Source organism: Rousettus aegyptiacus, unplaced genomic scaffold (assembly GCF_014176215.1).
Source record: "Rousettus aegyptiacus isolate mRouAeg1 unplaced genomic scaffold, mRouAeg1.p scaffold_m13_p_15, whole genome shotgun sequence".
Lineage (NCBI taxonomy): Eukaryota > Metazoa > Chordata > Mammalia > Chiroptera > Pteropodidae > Rousettus > Rousettus aegyptiacus.
The window spans coordinates 30017610-30042812 of record NW_023416290.1 but is presented as its reverse complement, the minus strand read 5'-3'; the positions used below and the strand labels follow the sequence as shown (position 1 = coordinate 30042812).

Sequence of the window (25203 nt, the reverse complement as noted above, 5' to 3'; positions counted from 1 at the left end):
AAACAACTTTATTGAGATATAATTCACCATACAATTTACTCATTAAAGGCATACAATTCAATGGTCATTGTATAGTATTGATTTTTTGAAATTATAGTATAATATAACAATAATATGTAAATATAAAAATTACAGGTTATAAAATTATAATATAGTATTGTGGTATAATATAAAATTTTAACCACTTGAATCATTTTAAATGTACAGTTCAGTGGCATTAAATATACATTCATGATGTTGTAAAACCATCACCACTATCTATTTCCAAAACTTTTTCATCATTTCAAACAGAAATACTAAACCGTCAAGCAATAAAGCCCCATTCTCCATTCCACATCCCTGGTTAACTTCTATTCTACTTCCTATCTATAAATTTGCTTATCCTAGGGAATTTTTATAAATGAGATCATGCAATACTCATCCTTTTGTATCTGACTTACTTCACTCAGCCTAATATTTTTATTGTTCTTCCATGTTGTCGGATATATCAGAATTTCATTATGTATATGCCGCATTTTGTTTATCCGTTCATTCATTGATGGACATTTGGATTTTTCACTATTTAGCTACTGTGGAGGATGCTGTTATGAATATTCATGTTCAAGTATTTGTTTTAAAATCTTTTTCAACTCTATGAGGCAAATACCTAGGAGTGGAATTGCAAGATCATATAGTAATTCTGTTTAACTTCTAAAATTGTCTATGTTTTTATGTAATTCTGTTTCTTTTGAGGAAACACCAATCTGTTTTCTATAGTGACTGAACCATTGTACATTTTCTAGAAGAAATATACAAAGGTTTTGATTTCTCTACATCTTCATCAATATTTGTTACATTATTATCATTATTATTATTACTGACATCCTAATAGGAATGAAGTGGAATCTGATTGTGGTTTTGATTTGCATTTTTCTAATGACCGATGCTTTTTGATCGTGGTTTGTCTTTTTGTTGTTGAGATGTAAGAGTTTTTATATATTATCAATAACCCTTATCATATATGTGATTTGCAAATGTTCTCTCCCATTCCATAGGTTGTATTTTCACTTTCTTGATTATGCCCATTAATGCACAAAAGTTTTAAATTTTGCCGAAGTCAAATTTACTTATTTTTTCTTGTTGCTCATGCTTTTGGTATCATATCAAAGAATCTATTACCAAATCCAATGTCATGAAGATTTACCACTAATTTTTTTCTTAAGAAATCTATGGCTTCAGCTTTTATATTTATGTTGCCGATTCATTTTTAGTCAATTTTGTACGTGGTGTAAGGTAGGGGATTCAATTTTATTCTTTTGTATATGAAAATTCAGCCGTCACACAGCACCATCTCTTAAAGAGATTTTTCTTTTCCCATTGAGTGGACTTGACATTCTTGTCAAATTAAATTGGCCATAAATGCATGGGTTTATTTCTGAATTCTTAATTATATTCCATTGTTAAACATATCTACCTTTCTGCTGGTACTACATTTTTTTTTTTGCTATAACTTTGAGGTAAGATTTGAAATTCAGAAATGTGAATCTTCTATTTGTTTTCTTCTTTTTAAAGATTGGTTTGGCTATTTAGAACCCCTTGCAAGTCTATATGAATTTAAAGTTCAACTTTTCAATTTCTATTCTATAAATAAATAAATCAAAAACTTATTGGAATTTTGATAAGAATTATGTTGAAGATTTAGAGCACTTTGGATAGTAGTACTATCTTATTGATATTAAACATTTCAATCAACAAACACAGGCTGTCTTTGCATTTATCTAGGTCATTTTTACTTTTTTTATCAATATTTTTTATTTCCAATATTTTATACTTTCACTTCCTTGGTTAAATTTATTCCTAGATATTATATTCTGTTCAACACTATTGTAAATGGAATTTGTTTTCATCACGTTCTTTTCAGATTGCTCATTGTTGATATATAGAACACAGTTTATTTTTTTAATAACTTTGTACCATGAAACTTAATTGAATTCATTTATTAGCTCTAGTATCTTTCTTATGGATTCTTTGGGCTTTTTAATATATAGGAAAATGTCATCTGCAAATAAAGATAATTGTAATTCTTTCCTTCCATTTTGAATGTCTTTTATTTCTTTTTCTTATCTAATCACTCTTGCTAAAACTTCTAGTACATGTTGAAAAGTAGTGGTGAAAGAAGACATCCTGATTCTAAAGGGAAAGCTTTTAGACTATCACCATTGAGTATAATGTTAGCTGTTTTTTTCTTCTTCCTAATAAATACCCTCTATAATGTTTAGAAAGTTCTCTTCTATTCCTAGTTTTCTGAGAGTTCTTATCGTGGAAGGATGTTAAATTTTGTCAAATGAGTTTTTACATCAATTGAGATGATCACGTGAGTCTTTTTATTTTGTTCTATTAATGTGATATATTACACTGACTTATTTTTTCATGTTGAACCACTCTTGCTTCCTGAAATAAATCTGTTTGGTCACGATGTGTTATTCTTTACATATGCAGTTATATTTGGTTTGCTAGTATTTTGTTGAAGAGAAAGTTTTCAATTTAATTTTATTAATTTTTTTTTATTTTAGAACTGAACGTAAAGAACTGTGGATTTGTAGCTCAGTAAGGTGACTAAACAGTTGATGCAAAGGAAGCTAATCAATGGAGCCACATAAGAGTGAAAGAGATCTCCAACGGTGTGCTCCTGTACCCCAGGGTTCTGACTGGCTCTCTTCAACATTTTGAAGATAAAGAAACTTGAAGATGAAGAAGACTCATTTATCACATTCATCACTGAGAGAGCTGAGAGGAAAATCTAATATTTGAAAGAACAAAATAAATATTCCAAAAGATTCTGACAGCCTAGAATATCTGGCCAAACTAACAAAATACGTTAAAAATCTTGGATCAATATTTTGGCTTCAATAAAAAGGATTGGAGATGATGGAGGGGATTTGCTGGATTAATAGCCATTCTCCTGAAGAGAGCTAGGATTTAGATGACTTCAAATATTACACGAATTGAGAATTTTAAGACTCCAAAAAAGAATTGCAAGCTGGGGTTATGCTGTCAGTGTCCTGCCCACAGAGTACGTGTGCATGTGTGTATGGTGTCTGGGGCTTGCTTAGTCCTGCTCTTAGCTCTGCAGGCAATCCACATCTGGAACATTTTTGGCTTCAGTTCTGGGTGCCAATTTTTACGTGACAAACTGGGGCCCATCCAGAGGAAAGTGACCAGGATAATGAAAGGGCTCAAAATCATGTCCAGCCAGGGAGTGTTGAAGGAACCAGGACTGTTCAGCCTGGGAGAGAAAAGATTAAGTGGGAGGTTTGAAAGTTGTTTTCAAACCACATCACATGAAAAGAGAAGTAGATTTGCTCTGTGTACTTCCAGAGCAGAGAAAAGACTCAGGATAGAAGCTAGAAGAAGGGAGAGGTCAGCTTTCTGCAAGGGAAACATTTTCATTTGTCATTGAGGTCTGAAAAATCTATGAGTTACACATATTGTAGGTGGCAGAAAAAGTTGTTTTAGCACCTTAGGACACTACTGTCACTTTTAAAGAATTGCTTCCCATTTCCTCATCATTATCATTGGGATACACTGAAAGTTCCACCTGACCAAATTTAGGCCTATGAGTTATTTCCCTGGAATTTGGGAACTTAGAAATGAGGAAGAGTCAGGCTGCATCTGTCAGAAACTCTAAGAGGAATAACTAGAGAAGAGTTTCCCACCAAAAAGAGAAGACCAATATAAAGCAAGCAAGAAAATATATGCAAAAGTCAAATAGCATTATTGTACCTTTCTCTGAACCACCCACAGAATGAGTCCACTTATTCAGTCACCATTATAATAGAGCTTCTGTTACCAGACAAATATTGTGTATTAAACAATTTTTTCTTTAAAAGCAAAAGAAAGAAAATATAAAACTAGCACTCAGAGAAGTGAGAGGGAAAGGAGGGGGAAAAAGAAGAGGAAAAGAAAGGGATAGGAAGGGAGAGATGAAGAGGAGAGGAAAAGAGAGAAAAAAAGAGATAGATTGGGAAAATAGACAAGTGCTTGAGTCCTGAATTCCAGATATTCCTGAGGCTCACTATACCCTTATCCTCCCACAACTTGATCACTCAACTCTTTCTTGGATTTTGTGATCTAGCTTAGTATCATTTAAAGGCTGGCCTCTCAGTTAAATTAGAGTTGGGTTTTTGTCACTGTCAATTCAAAGGATTTTTAACCAATACTATCAGTCTGAAGAGATAGTGAGATCTCCATCAGTGGAGGTGTTTAAAGAGAAAGAGCACTATTATCACCTGCCAAGGATTCTATGAAGTGGATGGGAATGAAGTTAAAATGGGATTGGTTATAAGTTGATAGTTTGTGAAGCTGAATGATGGGTTTATTATCTTATTCTCTACTTTTTGATGCATTTAACATCTTCCCTAATAAAGAAAATAAAAAGTGATATGAAGAGAACTCCAGCACTGAGGAAAAATGAACTAAATCAATAGTTTTCAAATATATTAGACTCCTTGAAGTAGATTTAAACAATAATTCGAGGCCTTGGTCCTGGAAATTTTGACTCCAATAGGGGACAATGATTAGGATTCTACCTATTTTCAGAAACCCTTCAGATGGTTCTGACCATTATCCAAGTAAAATATTTATTGTGTTAAATGATGTTTATGGCATCTTTCAAATTTAAGACCTATAAACTCCAGAAGAATAAAGTCTGAAAATGACCAACATCTTCAATTTTAAAATGTGAAAACTGAGATCGAAAGAAAGAAAATGGTTAAGGCTATAGAGTTAGCATGCAGCAGTGGAGTAAATCTAAAACCAAGGCAATCCATGTCCTCTTTCCTGTTCTCACTGATTTTAAAAAAATATGAAAACTATTTTGAAAAACAAGGAATTACAAAGAAAGATGACTCTGCATCCATACTACTTAATCCAAATTATGGCTCTGCTACTTACTCAACTTTCTGTGTCTCAATTTCCTCATCCATATCCACTTCAAAGGGTGGTGGTTATAAGTTAAATGAGTCAGTATATGTATAGTGCTTAAAATAAATGCTTAGCATATGGTAAATAAGTATTTGCTACTGTTATAGTTGTGACTTGCATTATAATAGGGAGGAAATTTTCACTGAAGACTTTCAAGAAAGCTCTAGATGGTTATTCATTGTTTACATTTCAGAACAGGCGTAGAGTGTTTTGAGCCTACACCCACTATCTAGCTTATTGCTTCATGTCATCCTATTCAGTATAAAAGGTATTGGTCAGGCCACAGAGCTAGAGTCATAACTTTAGCCCTAGTGGGACACCCGGGCCACATCAGCCAGAGGTAAAAAGAGCCAGAGTGCTCATAAGGGCAGCGTAAAAGCTGATTTAAAAAAAATTCCAGAAGGGCTCTTACTTTTTATTTATTTTAATTTCCTATATACCTAGTCATGGAAAGAACAAATAACAATACCTGACATTAATTAAAGCAAATAACAAAACAAGAGAGATATGATTACTTCTAAGGCAACTGTTAAATATTGTGAAATTAGACATTTCTAAATTCCTAAAGAGTAAAGAGAGGGAATGAAGAGTGTCACTCCAGGCAGGCAGTGTTTGTGCCTGCTTTGTTCACTGTCATACCTGGCAGCAAGTGGCATTTCTGACATGTACTGGGGGTTCAATAAATATGTTTTCAAGGGGTGGTCTCTCAGAGAATGACTCATACATTTTACAGACAATTGAGACTATTTTAGGTTCAGATGTAAATCTACAACTTTAATTATTTCTTAAAATGTAGAACTTGAGAATTTCATGAAATAATATTTTCAAAAGAAAATTTGAAATTAAACATAAGAGAAGATTTTTTTTTACAGGGCTTAAAGAGCTATTTCTAAAATTAAAAAAAAGGGAGAATAATTTTCAAGGGCAGACACAAAGGAAAGAAAAGATCCCCAACTCTCATATCACTCTTCCTCTCTGATCTGCTCCAGCTTTCTCCTTTCTCTTTCCTTCTTCTTCCTCTTTATTTATCCTTTCCCCATGACTTTCTCCTATGTTCAGTTTTAAAGACTCGTTCTCCCCCTCTTTTTCTTCTCTTTCTCTTCTTATTCCTCCTTTAATCAAGTCTTTTTACTTTTGGTGATAAAATGGAACTGAAATATTAGTTAAATCATTTAATGAATATTTAGGGAGCCAAAACTATGTGCTAGGCACAGTTCTACTGTTATGCTTTGTCATTAAAGCATAATTTGCCTAAATCAAAGTGCACAGATCTGAAGTGTAAAGCTTAAAGAATTTTCACATATGTACAGACCTGTGTAATTACCACTAGATCAAGACAAAGGACATTTCTAGTCTCCCTGTAGGATTTCTCATGCCCCCTCCCAGTCAACAACCCCTCCAACGCTATTCACTCTTCTGATCTCTATTAGCAGAGATTAGTTTGAATTCATATGATTAGAATCATGCATGTATTCTTTTGTATCTAACTCTTTTTGTTCTATGTCTATCTAACATTGTGGGATTCATCTATGCTGTTTTGTGTAGAAGGTATTTTTTTTTTTTAAGTCTTACGTCTCTAAGAAGGAATAACTTTTCTCTTTCTAAAATTATTAACCAAATTTGTTTTCTGGTACATAAGGTTGATTTATGATGAATTTGTTCTCTCCCCACTTGTCCCCAACTCCCATCCCCTAGTCCCATGTGGATTAATGTAATTTCTATGCTTGGATTATACCATCACTATCTTGATGGAATTGTAACATCCAAGATCCCTTTTAGAATGAGGCTATCACAAGTTATCCACTTGTGTGTTACTAGTTTCCCAAATTAGTTGCCTTTGCAACTAATTGGACCACACAGGAACCTATGATGGACCACTGGAACCTCCATTGGTAAGGATTTCACTAACACTACCCCATCGTTCTTGTTAATTCTTTCCTGCCACTAGAGGTCAGGGTTCAGTTAGTGCTACAGAGGACTGAACAAGTGTGAAGGGCCAATTAGCACTAAGAAGGATGATGGGGGAGGGGACAGGGACTGGCGATGCAGAAATTGTGTGCTCAGGTTGAAACTAAGCATTAAAAGGCTGAACTATCTAATCAAACAGGTTGTCACATTACCACAGGGAAAATTGACCTCAAACATCACAAATTCTATTTATTTATTTATTTACTTACTTACTTACTTACTTACTTTTAATTGGCAGGGGCATTTTGTCTAACACATAACTGACATTTCACTTTATTTCTATTAGGCAGAAGAATGCTTCAAGCTCCAGAACAAATTGAAGCATTCCCACTTAGGTGTTCCCAAAATGTTTGGTTTCCAGATTTAACAACAATAACAATAAAAATATTCATTCAGGAGGTTTTGGGGGGAGCAGCAGCGAGATTTCTTTTTCTCACAACTAAAAATATTTAGTAGGTAAATATCAGTATTTTATGGACCAAATTTAGTTTAGGAATCGAAAACTTTGCTGCTTAAAATCCAATTCTTTGATGTGGATCAATTCTCTATCACTCCAATTCACCCTGACCTTACAGTGCCTATACCAATGAGGAACAATGAGGACCATAATTTTAATCAGTCTCTTGAAATTTTAAGGCAAGAGGGCAAAATATAGAGATAATATAGGCCAGTGGTTTTCAAAAAAAAATAATTAAGCTATGAAGCACTTGGTTTTACTAAATGCTACACAGAAGCCCTATCTATAAAACAGATAAAAAGCAGATTTCCTCTGAATGAAGTAGGAGTGTAGAACTGTGATACCTGCCCTTTCAGGTCCTCAAATTCACCTAACCCACTCTATGGCCACTATGGATATGCTTCAGAAATCTTGTAGTTCTAGAAACACTGTTCGAAAATCACTTATTTAATCCCAAACCCCTTATTTGATGAATGAGGGAACTGAAATCCAGTACTTAATTAATTAGTATCATACATTAACAATGTTATCTGGTGAGAAATATGGCTAGAGGCTAAAAATTTTTAGAGTATATGTATAAATAGCATGAGTTAGATCAGTTTTGTCAGACACCTGGGTTGGTGACACAGCAACCCTATCATGTTCAGATTGAAAATCATGATCTCACTTATATGTGGAACCTAAAGAACAAAATAAACAAACAAAACAGAAACAGACTCAAAGATACAAACAAACTGATGGTTGCCAGATAGGAGAGGGGTTAGGAGCTTGGGTGAAAAAGTTGAGGGGATTAAGAAGTACAAATTAATAGTTACGAAATAGTCATGGAGATATAAAGTACAGCATATGGAATATAGTCAATAATCTTGTAATAACTATGTAGAGTGCCAGGTGGGTACTAGACTAATCAGGCAGATTGCTTTTAAATTATATAAATGTCTAACCACTATGCTGTACACCTGAAACTAATATAAAGTAAAATTGAAATCAACTATAATTGAAAAAATAAGAATTAAAACAATCATGTTCCGATAAATTTGAAATGGCTCTAGGAAAGTGATTTGATCCCGTCAAAACAAAAAGACAGCTTTATATCTCAAATGTGCACTAGAATTCACTGCTATGGAGACCACTTGCTTATACCAGATGTTGGAGAGCAAGAGGGAAGTTTCCACAGTAAGTGAGGAGGAGCCACTTACATGTGGAGAGAAGGTAACTAGGCCATTTAATGATGTTAGTGGAAGGCACTTAGTTTGGTCTATCGAGGACAGTGTCTCCCTTAGACAGTAATTATCAGGTCCCAAGGCATGTGGAGTGCTCAGAGTAGCAGCTTGGATCACATTCTTTAAATGTGGGACTTTTAGTTGACCTGCCCTCTGGATGCCTAATCTTGCACACACACCAGCTGGTATGAAAGGGGAAATAAGCAAAGGCTAAGAGTGGAGGATCCAGGGGAAACATGAAGTTTTTAACTGCCTATACCAATCATACAAGTGACTTATTCATATTCTGGTGAGGGAAGGAAAGCAATGAAAATTTTGAGAGAAACTTTCAGCAAAGGTTTTTTGCATCGAATTGCTCTCTAGTCTCTCATGTTTATCTATATGGTGTAGTAACTAGTTGCTCTAAGTTTAGAGTCTAATTGAGATAGATAATGTTGTACTCAAGTTCAGGAAAGACCAGGGCAATTAATACCAGATGATAACCAGTGAGTAAGGAATTTGTTTATGTCTTGGTGTTTGAATTTCTTTAGGTCTTGCCTAAAATTGCGCTTCATCTTAATTAAGAAACAAAACAAAAACATTAGTAGTTACATTTTGTTCTTTTAATAAATAGATGTGTTTTGAATTAAAAAAAAATTCTTGGAGTCCTGTGACAGCAGAAGGAAAAATATTTGCTATTATTTTTCTTTTAGTTTATTAAATTCAGGGAGAGCCTATTTTTTCAGTGTGCATAGGTAATAAATAATAGAGGATTCTATGGCAATACATACTAATACCAGCTATTAAGTCTAAAAATGAATAAAAATGAATAAATTGTTTCTTGCAAACCTAGATTATAGTCCAGTGTAGTTCTTCCAATTGCACCTAACCTCATATTCTTTCCATTGTATGAAAGCAGAAATAGGAGAAGTCTTGAGAGTTTAGATCCTCCTTAAGGTCATGTCTTATTTATATAAGTACGGATTGAGAGTTTGTTCAGTCATCTGCAGTGCGCTATGCTAAGGTGTGTGTGCAGCATGAGGAATGCAGAGGGCTGATCAACTAAAAGCCACCACATCTGAGGAATGTGGTCCAAGGTGCTACTCTGAGCACTCTACATGCCTTGAGACCTGATGATTACTGTCGTAGGGAGACACTGTCTTCAACAGACCAAACTAAGAATACTTCATCACCAGGAAGTCATAACAGAGACCTAAAGTTTAAAACAAACTGAAGGACAGAAGATCAATTAAAAGCTCATTCTGTCCAAGGCTATGGGAAAAACACTTATGTCTCACTATCTTCTTTGGAATTCCTGTCCTGGAAAATGGCTAGGTGGAATCCCCTTCTGGTAGGCATATGGGTTTCACTACATTGTAATGATGAAACATTCATTTTGATTGCTTTAATAATTGAGCATTCAAGCCAAACCCCTTGTCCAACTGCTGGCCTTTCCACTACGGACATTCCAAGCCAAACACCTATTTTGATTTCCCTCGTTGGAGAAGGAAGAGGTCTAAATGAAAATGCTCTTGTGCTTACCTTCTGAGTTCCACAGAGGTGGACCTGCCACCAGCCTCTCGTTTCCTAATGTAGAGAAACAGAAAAGAAGATGTGAGATTGTGTCAGGATCAAATAGATATGGAACAAATTCTAGGTTTATGAACTGTTGACAAAGGCTCAGACTACATGCATAATCAAGATGCTTCGGGGAGTCCAGGAATATGACTTTATGCCTTGGGACTCTCGGTGCGCTCAACAGGTAAACATACCAAGTTTGTTCCACATTCACATCTATAATCAGATGGGAGGTTTATTCTAGAGATAACTTTAGATGTGCAGCTTATATTCAGGGAGTATTCCATCATTCAACAAATATTTATTAAGCACCTACTATGCGTTGGGTACTATTCTAAGCATGAGCAATACAACGATGAGCAAAACATATCCTTGCTCTTGTGGAATTTGTAACTTAGTGGATAACCAATGTATCATTAACATATAATTAAAAACTGAGTGAAGTTCTCAGTGAACAGAAATTCTTTCTATTTGTACTCGTGCAGAGGGCCTTCTCTAATCAGACATTCAATATTTCTCTCCTCTTTGCCCACACCAACCTCTTGGAAGAATCTTTTGCTGCTTCTTTCTCTTCTTTGGAGTTATTTTTTTCCCTCCTGGCATTTACTTAGAGAATATTTCTTATCATAAAATGGCAAGGACCCTCTCTTTCCCTAAATATAGTGAAACAAAGTCTTTCTCTTCAGGTGATCATGGTCTGGGAGTCCTCTTTCTCCTTTTAATCAGAGTACATAGCAGCATATATGAACAAAGGCACTGAAAATTACTCTGCACTCATGGTAGCATACAAATGGGAGACAGACAGATATTATTAGGCTTACTGTATGAAGGCCTCAGAGTTAGTCACTGGTACCAAATTCCAGAAAAATTGGACTGGAGTTTTAACCTAGCTGAGCCACATGAAGAATTGGCAAGAGATTTCAAGCTCCTCCAGGGAAACAAAGATACATGGATCTGTTTTGGAGACTGGGTTGTCTCCCAAACAGTAATCAGATTCCTGTCTTGCATCCCCCAATCCCACAGGTGTAAACCACATGAACAAATATATGCTTAGGGGTGAGGGTAGGAGTGGTGGGGGAGGTGATGACAGTTCTGAATTCATAATGCATCATCTCAGGTGGCAGCTGTGCATCTGTTCCATATTTTGAAACCCTTATCCCATACCAGTAGAGCTATTTTAGCAGATAATATCTAGGATTGACTGAAAGAAAAGTCATATGTTACCCAATGTCCTGAAATGGTTCAAGAAGATGGATAAGGAGAAGGTGGTGGGGTTGAAACTTGTATTTTACCTCCTGACTTTCAAAATCATTGGGATGGCAGCTTTGATGGAATCTTGGAAACTGGACTTAATTAGCAGGAACCAGCCCTTTATGTGGGAGCTCTTGGACAAGCACTTTGGGCCCCTGATTCCCCAAGCTCCCTCCCAAGGATGGGGATTTGAACAGGGGCTCCTACAAAGTACTTCCAGCCCATATGTGGCTAAAAGCGATAATCCCAACACGTTTTGCAGGAAGAAAAATTGTGCTAGGAACAGCAAGTCAAGCATTTGCTGAGTTTTAGTAGGAGGTGTGAAAAATATGTAACTCTACTCAGGGTCATTCCTGTTGACCTCACTGCTAGCCACAGTGTGTGTGGAGGGAGGCAGAGACTACGCCAAACTCACATCCATCTTTCTGTAGCCACATCAATCTCTCCTCTTCCTGAAAACCAACTTATCTTGCAATTGGCTTAAAAATCTCCCAGGGCTGCAAATAGGGCTGCTGCTAGCAATAAAGTGCCTTTGTGCTAATTAGAAAAAGACATCCTCTCTAGGTGGGAGAATTGCAGAAAGATGCCTCCTTCCAGCAGACCAATTAGTAAATGCACACCTTCTTCTAGGCTGTCTTAGGCCTGTGACAGGACTTAGGGTTTAGCAGTTGGAGCACAAGCTAGATTTCAGTTCTCCCACCCTCTGTGTTCTTCCAGCTGGACCTCACTGTGCCATGGCTACAAAATCTCTTCTGTGGCTCACAAAATAGACACTAACTGGTCTCCATAGTTGGAATACACGTTCTTCTAACCAAGTCCTCTTCTTGATTTTCCTGCATTCTTAATCCTCTGCTTTTAACAAACACTGAGTGCTCAGAATATCCCCAGAAATATTGATGAGCATCAAAGTAGAACCGATGAACAAACAGATAATAACATTGATTTCAGTCGGGCTGTCCTCTTCGGTGAAGTAATGACTGACTGGATCTTTGGATACAAATTTTTGCCTAGGCACTCTCCCCCATAACATGTTTTCCAACATTTTATTTCTACCTGAATGGGGTGCAGGTTTAAATTTATATTTTTCCTGAAACTGGGGATAATTTTCTGTTTTATCTTATTTTGTCATTAGTTTGAGGTTGTTTTTGATTTTCATAAGCCATTTCATCAGTCTTTCTTTGCCCTTGGGCTTTAAGTTTGCCTGCTGCCTTAAGACCTCACCCATAAATAATAATAGTAATAATAATGATGATAATGACAACAAAAATGTTTGAGTAGTTACCATATGCCAGGTGCATGTGCTGTTCTATGCACTTTCTATGGATTAGCTCATTTTAATTATCACAGAAGCTTTATGAGTTTGATATTATTATTATTCATGTTTTAAGATGTGATAACTGAGCCAAGAAAAGTTTTTTGCCAAGGCACACAGCTAGTGAGCATGGAGCCAGGATTCTGGCTCTAGAGCTCACATTCTTTACCACTACGCTGTATTGTCTCCATCCATCTATTTGTCAAACTCTGTCCACCTCTCTATCCATTCTTCTGTCCATCATTCCATCTATTCACTTGTTCTACATACATTTATTAAATACCTATACACAAGGCTCATGCTAGGTACTGGGGATGCAACCATAAGCAAGATACAAACCCTAAAATAAAAACAGTTTTAGAATAGTGGGTGGACAAACAAATATAAAGGGAATTAGGCTTAATAGATTTTCCTTGTAGACATGTTTTTGGTGTTCAGGTTGCAAATGAAGTCCCATCCCAGGAACTCCCCTTTCCCATTGCTCTTATAAAGGGACAAGCCTAGGTGCCATATTTATAGCACATAACTGCTTGCCAATCACAGATAATTGGACCAGAGTGAATAAAAACCTATGTTTTACTAAGTCGATGGATTTAAACCACCACTTAATTCTTACAGGGAATTTAAGCAAGAGACACAGTACAGGTAGGTCTTTAAGAGAAAGGCTGGAGTTGGCGCTTTGGCAAACACACAAGTTTGGGAATTGCAGAAGCAAAGCTCTGACACGGGACTGATGATGGTAGCTTATGAACTATTAATGACCTGCTTGGTGGCCAGGGAGATGGCCCCTGGGCTAAGGGTAGTAGGTTATGAGGTGGTTAGGTATCACCCAAAATATGAGAAACAATTCCTATGAGCTATAAAAGAATATTAGTTTTATTACTGTTTGTCTAACTGATGACTATAGGAAAAGGTCTTGATAAGGGAGGGCTTTGAAAGTCAAATGAAAATGTCCACATGTGATGTAGGAGACTGGGGGCCTTCAAACCTTTCTTTTTGCAAAATAAATGTCACAGGTAACATCGATCCACAAAGCAGGTAGAAAAAACATTGTTCTGGTATAAGCAAAGCTAAAGGCCATGGAACACTCCATCCTCTTCTCTAAATGGTGGTGGCACCCCCCATCACAGTTGTGTAACTCAGAGGGTTTTTTCGGACGTTCTTGATCTGAAGAGCAAAGGTTAAAAAGAATGTTTCACCGGAGGCTGGCAAGGTCAGAGCTCCTATGGGCCCATATTGGAGACAGAGTAATCTTCAGGGCTCCTGAAATGGCCCAAAAGGGCATGTATGAAGGCTCACTCTGACAGAGGAAAGGCCAGGGAAAGGATAAAGCTGCTGGCTCCTTTGAAGGACAGGCTGATAGCCAAATTTGTTATCTGTATCTAGTTGCTCTCGGAGATTTGTAGGAACTTCTGGTCTTTATCACTCAGCTGATGCCCTTCTTAGCATCTGGATGGTGCAGTTTGGCCTTTATCTTAATTTAATGTGATTTGAGCTATGCAGTCTCAAATAATGGACTCTAAGCCCAGGCTTAGCCCCAGTTTAATTCACAATTTCCACACCGGAAATAGGTGTCCAATGTTTATTGAAATTTCGAACTGAATTAATTATAAAGAAATAATTGGTTATATCAGAATTATCATAGAATAAAATAAGAACTTTGTTAGATAGTGGCAAAGAAATCTCATTCTTCTACTGCAGGAGTTTTACTTAAGAAAAGGAATGGGTAAAAAAATACAACTATATTTCTTCCACCTCATATCTGGCAATAACAACAACAACAACAACAACAACAACAACAACAACAACAACAAATGTGGTCTTTGGAGTTAGACAGATAGGTATTCCATGAATTCTAGAATTCTAGCTTATTATGGATGATAGTAGGAGATGCTATAGAAATTTCTTTGCATCAGCTTCTAAAATAAAGAGTATAAAACCTGTTTCCTGGGATGGTTCTGAAGATCAAATAAGATATCATGGGGCATGAAGTAAATAAACTGCCTGGTATATGATAAGCACAGAATAGTATTCAGTTAAATAAATGAATGTAGTTATTTTGCCTCTTATCTCAGTTTCCTCATCTGAATAATGTATGATAATTATACATCTTTGACAGGTTTTTGAGACCAAATAAGATAATTCATGCAGGAATACTTATCGCTCATAATATTCATAATAGTAAATAGAATGGATATGTAAGAAAAAGGACAAACCCCAAATTTGAGGAGTAGTTAAGAGGAAGGAGCACTTCTACCTCTTTGTAGATTGAAAAACAGCATTGACAACAAATTTATGGTGTAGTCAACACAGAGGGGAGCCTGGCGGTTAACAACGAACAATGGGGTTATCTGTGGGCTGGGAGTCACAGTTTCATCCTCCTGGCAGAGAAGCTTCCAGGGAATCCAGAACACTGGCGCTAATCCATCCAAGTGCTTGGGCAACTGGCTCAGTAGAAATTGTCACTTTCAGGTGTGGCTGACCCAGAATTATCTCTCTGTCCGTATTGGTTTGTCTATTGGGACAGACAGACTGTCTATATAATTTGTTCTTTACTGTAAATATTATTTTAATGCTGCTTACAAAAGTGTGATCAAATGTGTAATTACCTCCCAAAGGCCCTATCTCCTAATACTATCACATATAGGGTTTAGGATTTCAACATGTGAATTTTGAAAGGACACAAATATTCAGTCCATAACACATATATAATTGCTAATTTCACACATTGAACCAAAGTGCTAATAATTTCTTACCAGGAGACAGACAGGCCATTGAAAAACAATTCTCCATGGGTCTGGGGTCTCTCACATTTCTGAATGTCTTGTGAATAGAGCCATTGACTGCCTTTGTCATGGACTATTTTTTCAAGTGTATTTGTCTAGTGAAGAGACAAATAGTGTCTTTCCCTGCAGAGAAGAGGGCAGGTTTGCTTACTATCTAGTAAAATGAAGATTTAGGTTCCTGAAGTCTGGGGTGCCTTTTCTGTAATGCACTCCACTGTGAGTGCCACTATCATCTGGTGTTCTTCATGTGCCACTGTGGGAACTGGGACCCAGGAAACTGGTGAAAATGCTGATATTTGGGCTACTGTTACTGCTGCAAGTAATACACTGTCCTTTGTTTCTAAAAAAAAAAGTATAGTCGAATGGGAATTATTAATACAATAGCCCATTTTAATATTTCTCCTTTTTGCTGGCAAGGCTGTTAATCTTTTGATTTGTGTTTCTTTACTTATTTTAATTGGTGTAGTGTGGTTGGAGTTGACTTTTTCCTTAAGTATATGAAGTGGGCTTTAAGAAGACACATAAAGAATGTGTCAGAGTCAGCTCAGGCTATTATAGCAAAATACAATAGACTGGGTGGCTTATAAACAATAGAAAGTCACTTTTCACAGTTTTGGAGACTGGAAAGCCCAAGATGAAAGCGAGGGAAGTTTAGGTGTTTGGTGAGAGCCTACTTAGTTCACAGATGGCCATCTTCTCACTTTATCCTCTTTGGAATCTCTTTTATAAGGGCCTTTCATGAAGCCACCACCCTCATGACCTAATCATCCACCTCCAACTACCATCACATTAGATGTTAGGATTTAACATACAAATTAGGAAGGACACAAATATTCAATCTATGGCAGGAAGAGACCATTGAAATAAAGGTTATAAAAACATTGGTGAATATGTGGATGGGTAGAGAATACAACGAATGGTCCTAAACAGTTTTAAAGTATCAGAGAGCATCAAAGTTAAAAATCACTATGCCAATACTGTTATTTATAAATATCTATAATTTTAAATTTTGATTAGTGTGTAATATCATTTTCACATCTTGCCTAGTGCCATTTTCTTTTTAATTTTAGAGAATAACTTTGGCTTTAACACTACAGAGTTTATTGCTGCTGCAAGCAGTTAACTGAAATAGGTTACTAATTTAAATAAGGGAAGAGGACAGGTAAGCCAACTGTGAGAAGATGAAAAACCAGAGTGAAGGTACCTTGTTATTCATTATACCTGGTTTTTATTGTTATTAAAATGCAGTTTGGATGGGATAAAATTGTCCATAATTGTATTCAACAAATCCAGAGCTCAGATAATAATGAAGGCTCAGCAGCTTCAATCTAGTAAAGCACTGACTAGGTGCCAGACATGGTAATAAAGGACATTATCTCATTTGGTCTTTAGAGCTGCACTAGATAAGGTAGACACTGTCCACACATGGCTACTTAAATTTAAACTTTAAATAACTTCAAAAATTCAGTTCCTTACTCACATTAGCCACATTAGGCACCTACTATAAGCAGAGGGCTAGGTACTAGAGACCATGGGCATATGTGAGAGATATCAGTATTTCAATCCTGACTCTGTCACTTATTGGCTAAGTTTTACCCTCTGAGCCTCAGTTTCTTCATCTGTGAAATGGGGTAAACAATACTTACAGTGTACAATTGCTATGAGGTTTGAGGATTATAAATTACAAGTTTGTAAGCCTCCTAGCAGATTGTCTGCTGTACAGCAGGTGATGATGGTAATGATGGATGAGTTGGAGAAGGAGAAGGGTTTTCAAATTCTTTCCTCAAAAAGCTTCTGGTGTGGCTATTATAGCATGTCGTTTACTCCTGTGAAATAAATGTATACAATCATGGTAGGAAACCTCTGCTTAAAAATTTTTTTCCTGTTCATTTAATATTAAAATCTTTAGGAAACCTCCCCTTTTCAATGTGATTCTATCATCTCCATGATTCAAATCTCTTCAATGATTCCATGCACTTAGGCTATTGCTCCACTTCCCCCTATTTTTAGAAAGAATCTAAAAATCTTAGCAAATAACATGCTATTTGAAGGTACCACAGCCCCCAAATTAGAAATTGTGATTGAAATTAAACCTAATATCAGCCTAGAGGGCATCCTCAAGTGAGAGAAACCGGTCTCTAGCCACAATTCCAAGAAACAGTGAGCAGATACTGAGGATAGTTTAGGGGCATGAACAAAGCTGCTTCTCCCGAGACTACTTCTGATTATATCTTTTCTTTTTTCTGATCTCTTATACACAACACATTGCTTACTACTCCCCCTCGCCCACCATTGCTGTCAGAAGGTCGAAGTAGCCACTTCTTTGCAGATGAGCCACCTGCAAATCTTCTGCTTTCTTCTGTCACACCAGCCATCTTGCAACATCTGGATAAGTAGCTACAATACAGCATCTTTTCCTGTCTCTAGTCTCAGCCTCCCACTGACCACAGGGTCAAGTGTTTGTCCTTAATTCCATGGCCTACCCTGCTGTCTCTTCAATCAGTGCTGTCATTTCCCTAGTTGGAGGGTCGATGACTAGTCTGAACAATAGGTCTGCTATAAGCGAGTCTTTGCCTGGGATATAGATTAGTAATAAATCATATTTTTATAACAGCAATAACATTCCCTGTTGTCTATCAGGTGCATTGCCTAGTGGTTTGTGATCTGTCTGGACAGTAAGGCTTCTGCCAAATGCATATTTGTGGAACTCTCGTAGTGCACACATCACTGCTAATATTTTTTTCTTTCTTCTTCAAGCAGGCTTTTTTTCTAGCCAAAGCCAGCATTAGAGATGAGCAAGTGACTACTGAACAATTCGATTACTTGCCAAGAATCTCAATACAGGTTCTCAATGTGTACATCTTTGCAGTTATTTCAGTAGTACCAAAGAACTTTAAATGAAAGAAAAAAGGGATTCATATTTGCTAAGCAACTGCATTGTGTCAAGTGCTGTGCTCATTGCCTCATCCACGATATTTTATTTAATATTCTCAATAATTTCATGATTTAAATACTAACTTTAACCCCATTTCATAGATGAGGAAACTGAGACATTTAATAACAACCTGATGCCAGGTACAGTGATAAAAGACATCATCTTGTTTACTCCCTAGACCAGCTGCACTGTCCAATAAGGTAACAATTAGTCATGTGTGGCTATTTACATTCAAATCGATTTAAAAAATAAAATTTGAAATTTAGTTCCTCAGTCACATTAGCCACATTTTGAGTGTTCAACAGCTACATGTGGCTAGTGGCCACTGTCTTAGATTTGCAAGTGTAGGATGTCACCATCATTGTTGAAGTTCTATTGAACTGCACTGCCCTAGAACAATACTACAGGTAGATACAGGTACTGTGACACCAACTATGGATGAGATAATGGAGACTTCTACTAGTTATGTAACTTGCTGAATAAAAGTAACAGAGCTTGTGCATTAAATCCAGGTCTGAATCCAGTTTCAGAAGCCTTGCTCTTAACTACAGCTCTGTTCTGTATCCTCAGTGACTAATCTAAGGTCATGCCACTGGTTGTGATGGTGTGGGGCTCCTGGACACAGGCAAGCTTGAGAATTCAAGGATATCTGTTATAGCCTCACAGCAGAATCTTTATAACAAGCCTTATTTTTGGTGCTAATCATGCAATCCATATCTCTGGCATCTCTTTGATTAGTTTCACTCTTGGAGTTTCTAGATGCCTCAGGCTGTTTGCCTCCATTGGTTATATGCATGCACATCTTTAAGGGTCTCTTGCCTCTGCTGGAGTCCATATTCTGCTGTCACAGTCATTCTTGTCCTCATGGGATTGTGCTTGGCTTCCTTATCTGCCATAGTCATCTATTTAAGCTGGAGCATTTTACCTGGAGACTCCCACAAAATCCTTATCATTCTTTGAATGAACTTGAATGCTGACTCAATCCTAAATGGTAGTATGAGTCTGTGACTCTTGCTTGTCCCAGGAGTCATAAAGGATACACAGCAAAATGGGTTTCATCTACTGTCGTGTAAGCTTTCATGCCTGCTCAAGACCTAAGACTTCCTCCGTGGCCAGAAGGATGTGCCAGGCTGACAGGTATCCTCTGCTGATTCCAACCTTGGGTCTCCTCTACTTTTTTCATGAGCCATTTCACTGATCCAGAATCTCCACTTTCTTCAAGAACTCAGTACTCACCATGATACAAGGAGTTTTCTGAGATTAAGTTCTTAGAGTTGCAAAGGATGCACAGCAACAGCAACACAATTTGTTGAGTGGCCCTGACATATCAAGATTCTGTTCTAGGCAGTTTGGAAAAATTAACTAACCTTCTTGAGCCCTTATGATGTGTCCAGGACTCTGCTTCAGGCTCATTGTTTCATTTACTCTGCACAATATTCTTAAGTAGCATATGCTTTATTAATCCTACTTTATAGACTAGAAAATCAAGGCACAGAGAAGTAATTTGTTCAAGGTCATACAGATATATGGGAATCAATTGGGAGTATACTTTTAACCACAATGCTGTATTACCTCTTCATTTACTTCAAATCTATAAATCAGAAATTATGATCCAAATCAACCAATGAGAAAAACAAGACTCTTAGAGATTTAAAATCTTTGTCTAGTATGCAAGTAAGTGACTAAACTGGAAATCATCATAACAACATTAATTAAATTTTAGCTATTTTAAAAAGTCCAATTTTAAGCAAAAAGGCTTGAATGTGAAGCATTGTTTTAAGAATAAAGTAAAAAGAGCACTTTATGAAATGTAAATCACCCTACAAATTTAAGATACTTTTTTTTATGTATCCAACTCATAACTAATTGTGATCATGTTATCTAAGTTAGGCCCACTGATGCTTTTACTCTTGTAAGTGCTCAAAACGCAATAAAAGAAAACAGTTCATCAGTAAGGATTAAGTTAGGTTGCATTAATAGAACAAATAATTTGGCTTAACCTTAATAGGAGCTCATTTCACTCTCATGTAAGAGAAGTCCTGAAATGAGAAGTCCAGGGTTGGTGCCTTCCTCTGTGGCTCTCATTTTCATGGGTTAAGATAGCTACTTAAATTAGGGCCATTGTGTGTATGTTGAAAACAGTTGGATGGAGAAAGCAGAAAAGAATCATGGACGTCTTTCTCATTAAGAAGACTTTGCTTTTATGTGTACCCATTATACCACTTGAAACCTGGCAAATGAAGTCTTTTTGTTATGTAAGTAAATAGAAACCGAAGTATTGTTTCTAAGGCAGAAGAAAAGAATAGATTTGAGGTAGGTTCTAGCCATTTCTGCCATAAGAGCTAATGTCTAGAATAGTCTACAACTCTGCTAATCTGCTAGGTAATTTAGGCCATGGCCCCTTTTCTGAATCATTTCCAACGGCCTGAGTTTTCCAGATAAATCAATAGGAAGGTGTTCAGTACATGACATGATCTCTAATTCTGTGGATGTCAAAAGCAACAGAATAACATATTGCTTTCTTTTTTCCTTCTTCAACATCTCATTAAAGGCCTTTGCAGGATCATTTTTCTCTGAGGAGGATCTTAGGAAATCTCAATTATGTTCCTTGTACTTCCTATTCTCAAAATAGCCCCTAATTTTTATTTTAACACTGTATTTGTTTGGAGTCAGACCTCATTTCTCCCACTGCTTTCTCATTAGATTTGGGCTTGGAAGGGTTTGAGTACAAGTTAGATATGAACACTCCAGAAAGAACCTCCATCTTAAGCCATAATCACTGAATAAGTTGGAGCAGCAGCATTGCTGAGCAGACATCTTTGGGAAAAAGCTTTAATTATGTTCAGTTAAAATGTTAATTGATTGAATGTCTTTCCTTCTCTGAGGCTCAGTTTCCTAACCTTTCATATAAGGAAGGTGGGAATTTAATTAACTGATTCATAAAATCACTATCAGTTCTGAGATCTACAATCCTGGAGACCCAGTAATTGGGATATGGAGGCCAGAAATAAAGTGGTACTGAAGGAGAGGTTGGAAGAGGCCAAATCCCTTTATAATTTTTGCCAGAGTTCAGCCTTTCCCACTCTGAACCCAAATTAATCGTGCTCGAAGGAGGGAAGAAGGGGCAGATATCTCTTCCTTTAAGAAATGACAAGTGCTTGAAGGTGCATAAGTGTCACCACTGGGTCAGCGAGATGAGGAACACACCTCAAAGCTGCCTTTCTGAGCTCCCCCTCTACCTCTCTGCCTGCTTCCTCCTAACCTACATCCCTGAATATTTCTGCTACATTTTCTACATTTCAGTGTTCCCCCATGGTTCTATCATCAACACTTTTTACTTCTTACTCAACACACTCTTCCCTGTCCATCTTATCCACACAAATCTGTTATTTACAGCCCAGTTTTTTCTGTTGAGCTCCTGACTACAAAGTAGCTTTTACAGGCATCTCAAAATAATATCTACAAGTGAACACATAATCTTCCCCACAAAATGTGCTCATTTTTCAATATTCCCATTTTCGAAAAGTTATACCACTCCATATCTAACTGCCCAGTTCAAAACCCGAGTCATTTTAGAACCCTCCCGCTCCTTTCTCACATTTCCTCCCTTGGTCCTCTCACTTCTGTCACTTTCTCCCCACGACCAAATGCTCATCATTTTTATCCACATCAATATAATAATTTCTGACATTCTTTAATCTTTCCAATATAAAAGAAACTTCTTTGAAATTATAGGCCTGTTAATAGTGACAGTAGTAACAAAAATAATCACTACTACTTATTTTCCCTATTGGGTGCACATGCTCTATACCTATTATCTTCAATTCTCATAACAACCCTGCCATGCATTTATTGTTTAACCCACTTTACAGATGTGAAAACTGAGGCTTAGAGAAGCTAAGAAGTATCTCCAGTGTCACCAAGCAAGTATATTGTGGAGGCAGGATTTGAATTACATTCTTGCTAGCTTTAGGTCCTATTCTATTTTAAAATCTTTCTTGTCCCACATCTTGCCCCTCTCCCATTCCTTCAAGATGGAATTTCAACCTTCTCAGCATGGTGAACATGGGCCTCGATGACCCTGCTACTGCTACACCCCAACTTCATTTCCTGCCAAGTCCACTCTCTACATGACATTTATTCAGAACTGCTTTCAGCTTCTGATCATTCCCTGCCCTTTTGTGTCTCTTGCTTTTGTAAATGCTGTTCTTTACCTGGAAATGTATTTTTCCAGGGATCATACTACTTTGGATCCATACAGTCAGTTCAAATATTCAGACATCACCTTCTCTTCAAAATCTGTCTGCATCTCAGTCTGTTACTTCTGTTATCCCCTGAGCTAACCTCTATAATAACATTTATTATTCCAACTTTTCATCATCTCTCATTTCCTTCTTAAAGCAGAGATTCCTTTTTCTTTTTCTTATATTTCTCTTTTGCTTAGCACAAATTGTGCCCAGAATGTTTGGCGCTCAATGAATGTGATGGTGATCATGATGATCTTCATGATAATGATAATGAAGATAAAGCTAGTGGTAATGCAGCCAGTAGGGATGAGTTTGCCACCACTATCTCCTTTTTTCGTTAATCTCTGGCCACAGTGGTTTTCTGTCCCTCGAACCAGACTAGCTTGCTTCTGCTTCAGGCCCATGCACTTGCTATGCCTCAGCATAGAACACATTTGCCCCCAGAACTTTGCACAACCAGCATCTTCTCCCTATTCTCTGCTAAGATAAACCTTCCTCAGAGTGGTCTCCTTTGAGCATCTCATCTAAAATAGTCCCAATTCGCCATCGCCCTTTCCCCCATTACCTTTTTTTCATATGTTTCTTAGCACTGATCACTCTCTGAAATGAATTTTATTCACTAATTTATTTGCTCATTTATCTTTACTTTTTTATCATCTATTTCTTCTAACTAGAATGTAAGCTCTGTGAGAAAATGGTCTCTCTCTCTCTCTCTCTCTCTCTCACACACACACACACACACAGATTTATATTTACAGAAATAGAGAGATTTAGATTTTAGACATCTACATGCACATACATAAAATTCTCCCTGAATCTCATTATAATATTACCACAGCGAGACCAACAACTTCAACAGATAGTAGTATAAGAAGTAAAATCCTCATACTTTAATTGATGATGCCTTAAAAACCCTCTTCAGAAAATCTATTGCATTTCAATAATTATGCTCCAAAATAATAAGGTGCAGAAAAGCTGCTAGTGGTATGACACATGCAACACTGCAACAGGGTTGAAACTGAATAAAAATGAGTAAAAAAACCCCAAACAAAACAGAAAGTCATATAATTATATTATGTGACTGTATTGACATTAAGTTTAAAAATGGTCAAGTCTGATTCATGGTGATAGAAGTTAGAAGAGTGGCGGTTACCATGAAGGAGTTGACTAAGAGAAGACTGAGTAGTGGAAGTGCTCTTGATCCAGACAGTGGTTATATGGGTAGATACATTCATAAGTATGTGTTAACCTATACATTCAAGATTTTTTGAAAGCTGCTCTTTGCAAGTTATAGCTCAATCAACCAATCAATCAATAAAGCCAGTAGTAGTAGCCATTTAGCTGAAATGAAATCAGAAGCCTGAAGGGATTTGATATAATGTTTTAGGTAAAGATTTTTTTAGGCCATTGCAGGCTGGGCAAAAAAATTAAACAACAACAACAAACAAACAAAATAAAAAAAAACTCTTGAAAATATAAAGAGAGGACAGTTCCAGCACATTAAGCTGTACTCTTGTTAGAAGGAAAATCCTACTTAAGACTTTACATTTACTTGCTCCTCTTTCTGTAGTTCCCAAGCACAATAGTGAATGTTGGCTACAATAAAAAGGTCATTTTCTTTCAGCAACAGTGGCTACAATTCCTGATTCTGGATTAAGTTCAAGATTTCAAATACAACTGGACTCGTTTCTGATTAGAAAGTTTGATATTTATCATAGACTTTCCTGTCTTCCATAACCAGTATGAGAGAGATTGAGAAAAGGTAAACTGAAAGGGACCATTCTTTTATTCAACAATTAACCCCATCTGGGTAAATAATACGGCGCAGTGCACTTGAGCTATTGCTGTTAGGCTCTGAGTTCAGAACTCAACACGGCTTCAAAGCGGCGTTGATGAAACGATGACAAGATGCTACAGAAATGGCTTTTTATGTGGAATATAATGAATGTCTCCTGTTACATAGTACAGTAACGAGGAGAAGAGGGTTGGAAAGACAGAGGATAGAATGTCTGGAAGTACTTACCTGAGGGAAACACAATCTTGGTTTAGTTCAGGCCCTTAGGCCTAGAAACACAGTATATGGTCTAGAAACTTGAATATTCGAAAACATTTTCACCGAGGGTTGTAAGGTTTCCTTCACAGGCAAATAAAAACAAAATTCCCTGGCAGTCACCAAGGGAGCCAAGAGCTGAGATGCTTCTGAAAACTTGAGCTTCATTCTCTCTTTTATCAGATAATTTCATTATACAAAGGGGCATATGTCTCTAAAAAGTATCAAACAGCACATTAGAACCGTGAAAGCCCGTCAGTCAACAAATCCTTTTGATAAAGATCCATTGCTCCCTGAATAAAGGGAAAACATAGTCTAGGTCAATCTGTCAGCAAACTCATTCAAAAATCTATACTCTCAATTGAGACAAGGAACTCTAATAAACTGAGATTACTTTCCAAGAAAATATTTTGGTATTCCTACGAGCCCAGGCCTCACACCTGACTGCATTTGGC

The 25203-nt window shown here is 36.9% G+C and overlaps 1 long non-coding RNA gene across 2 annotated transcripts in view; it reads right to left on the bottom strand.

Annotated features, from left to right (window-relative positions):
• Window positions 1–2371: 2371 nt before the first annotated feature.
• LOC107500319 overlaps window positions 2372–25203 on the bottom strand; it is an 81637-nt gene continuing 58805 nt past the window's right edge. For both annotated transcript variants that reach the window (XR_001594503.2, XR_001594504.2), the window contains 2 exons: window positions 10132–10176; window positions 2372–2779 (listed from right to left, as the gene is read on the bottom strand). This is a non-coding gene — a long non-coding RNA (uncharacterized LOC107500319). The remainder of the gene's footprint in view (window positions 2780–10131; window positions 10177–25203) is intronic.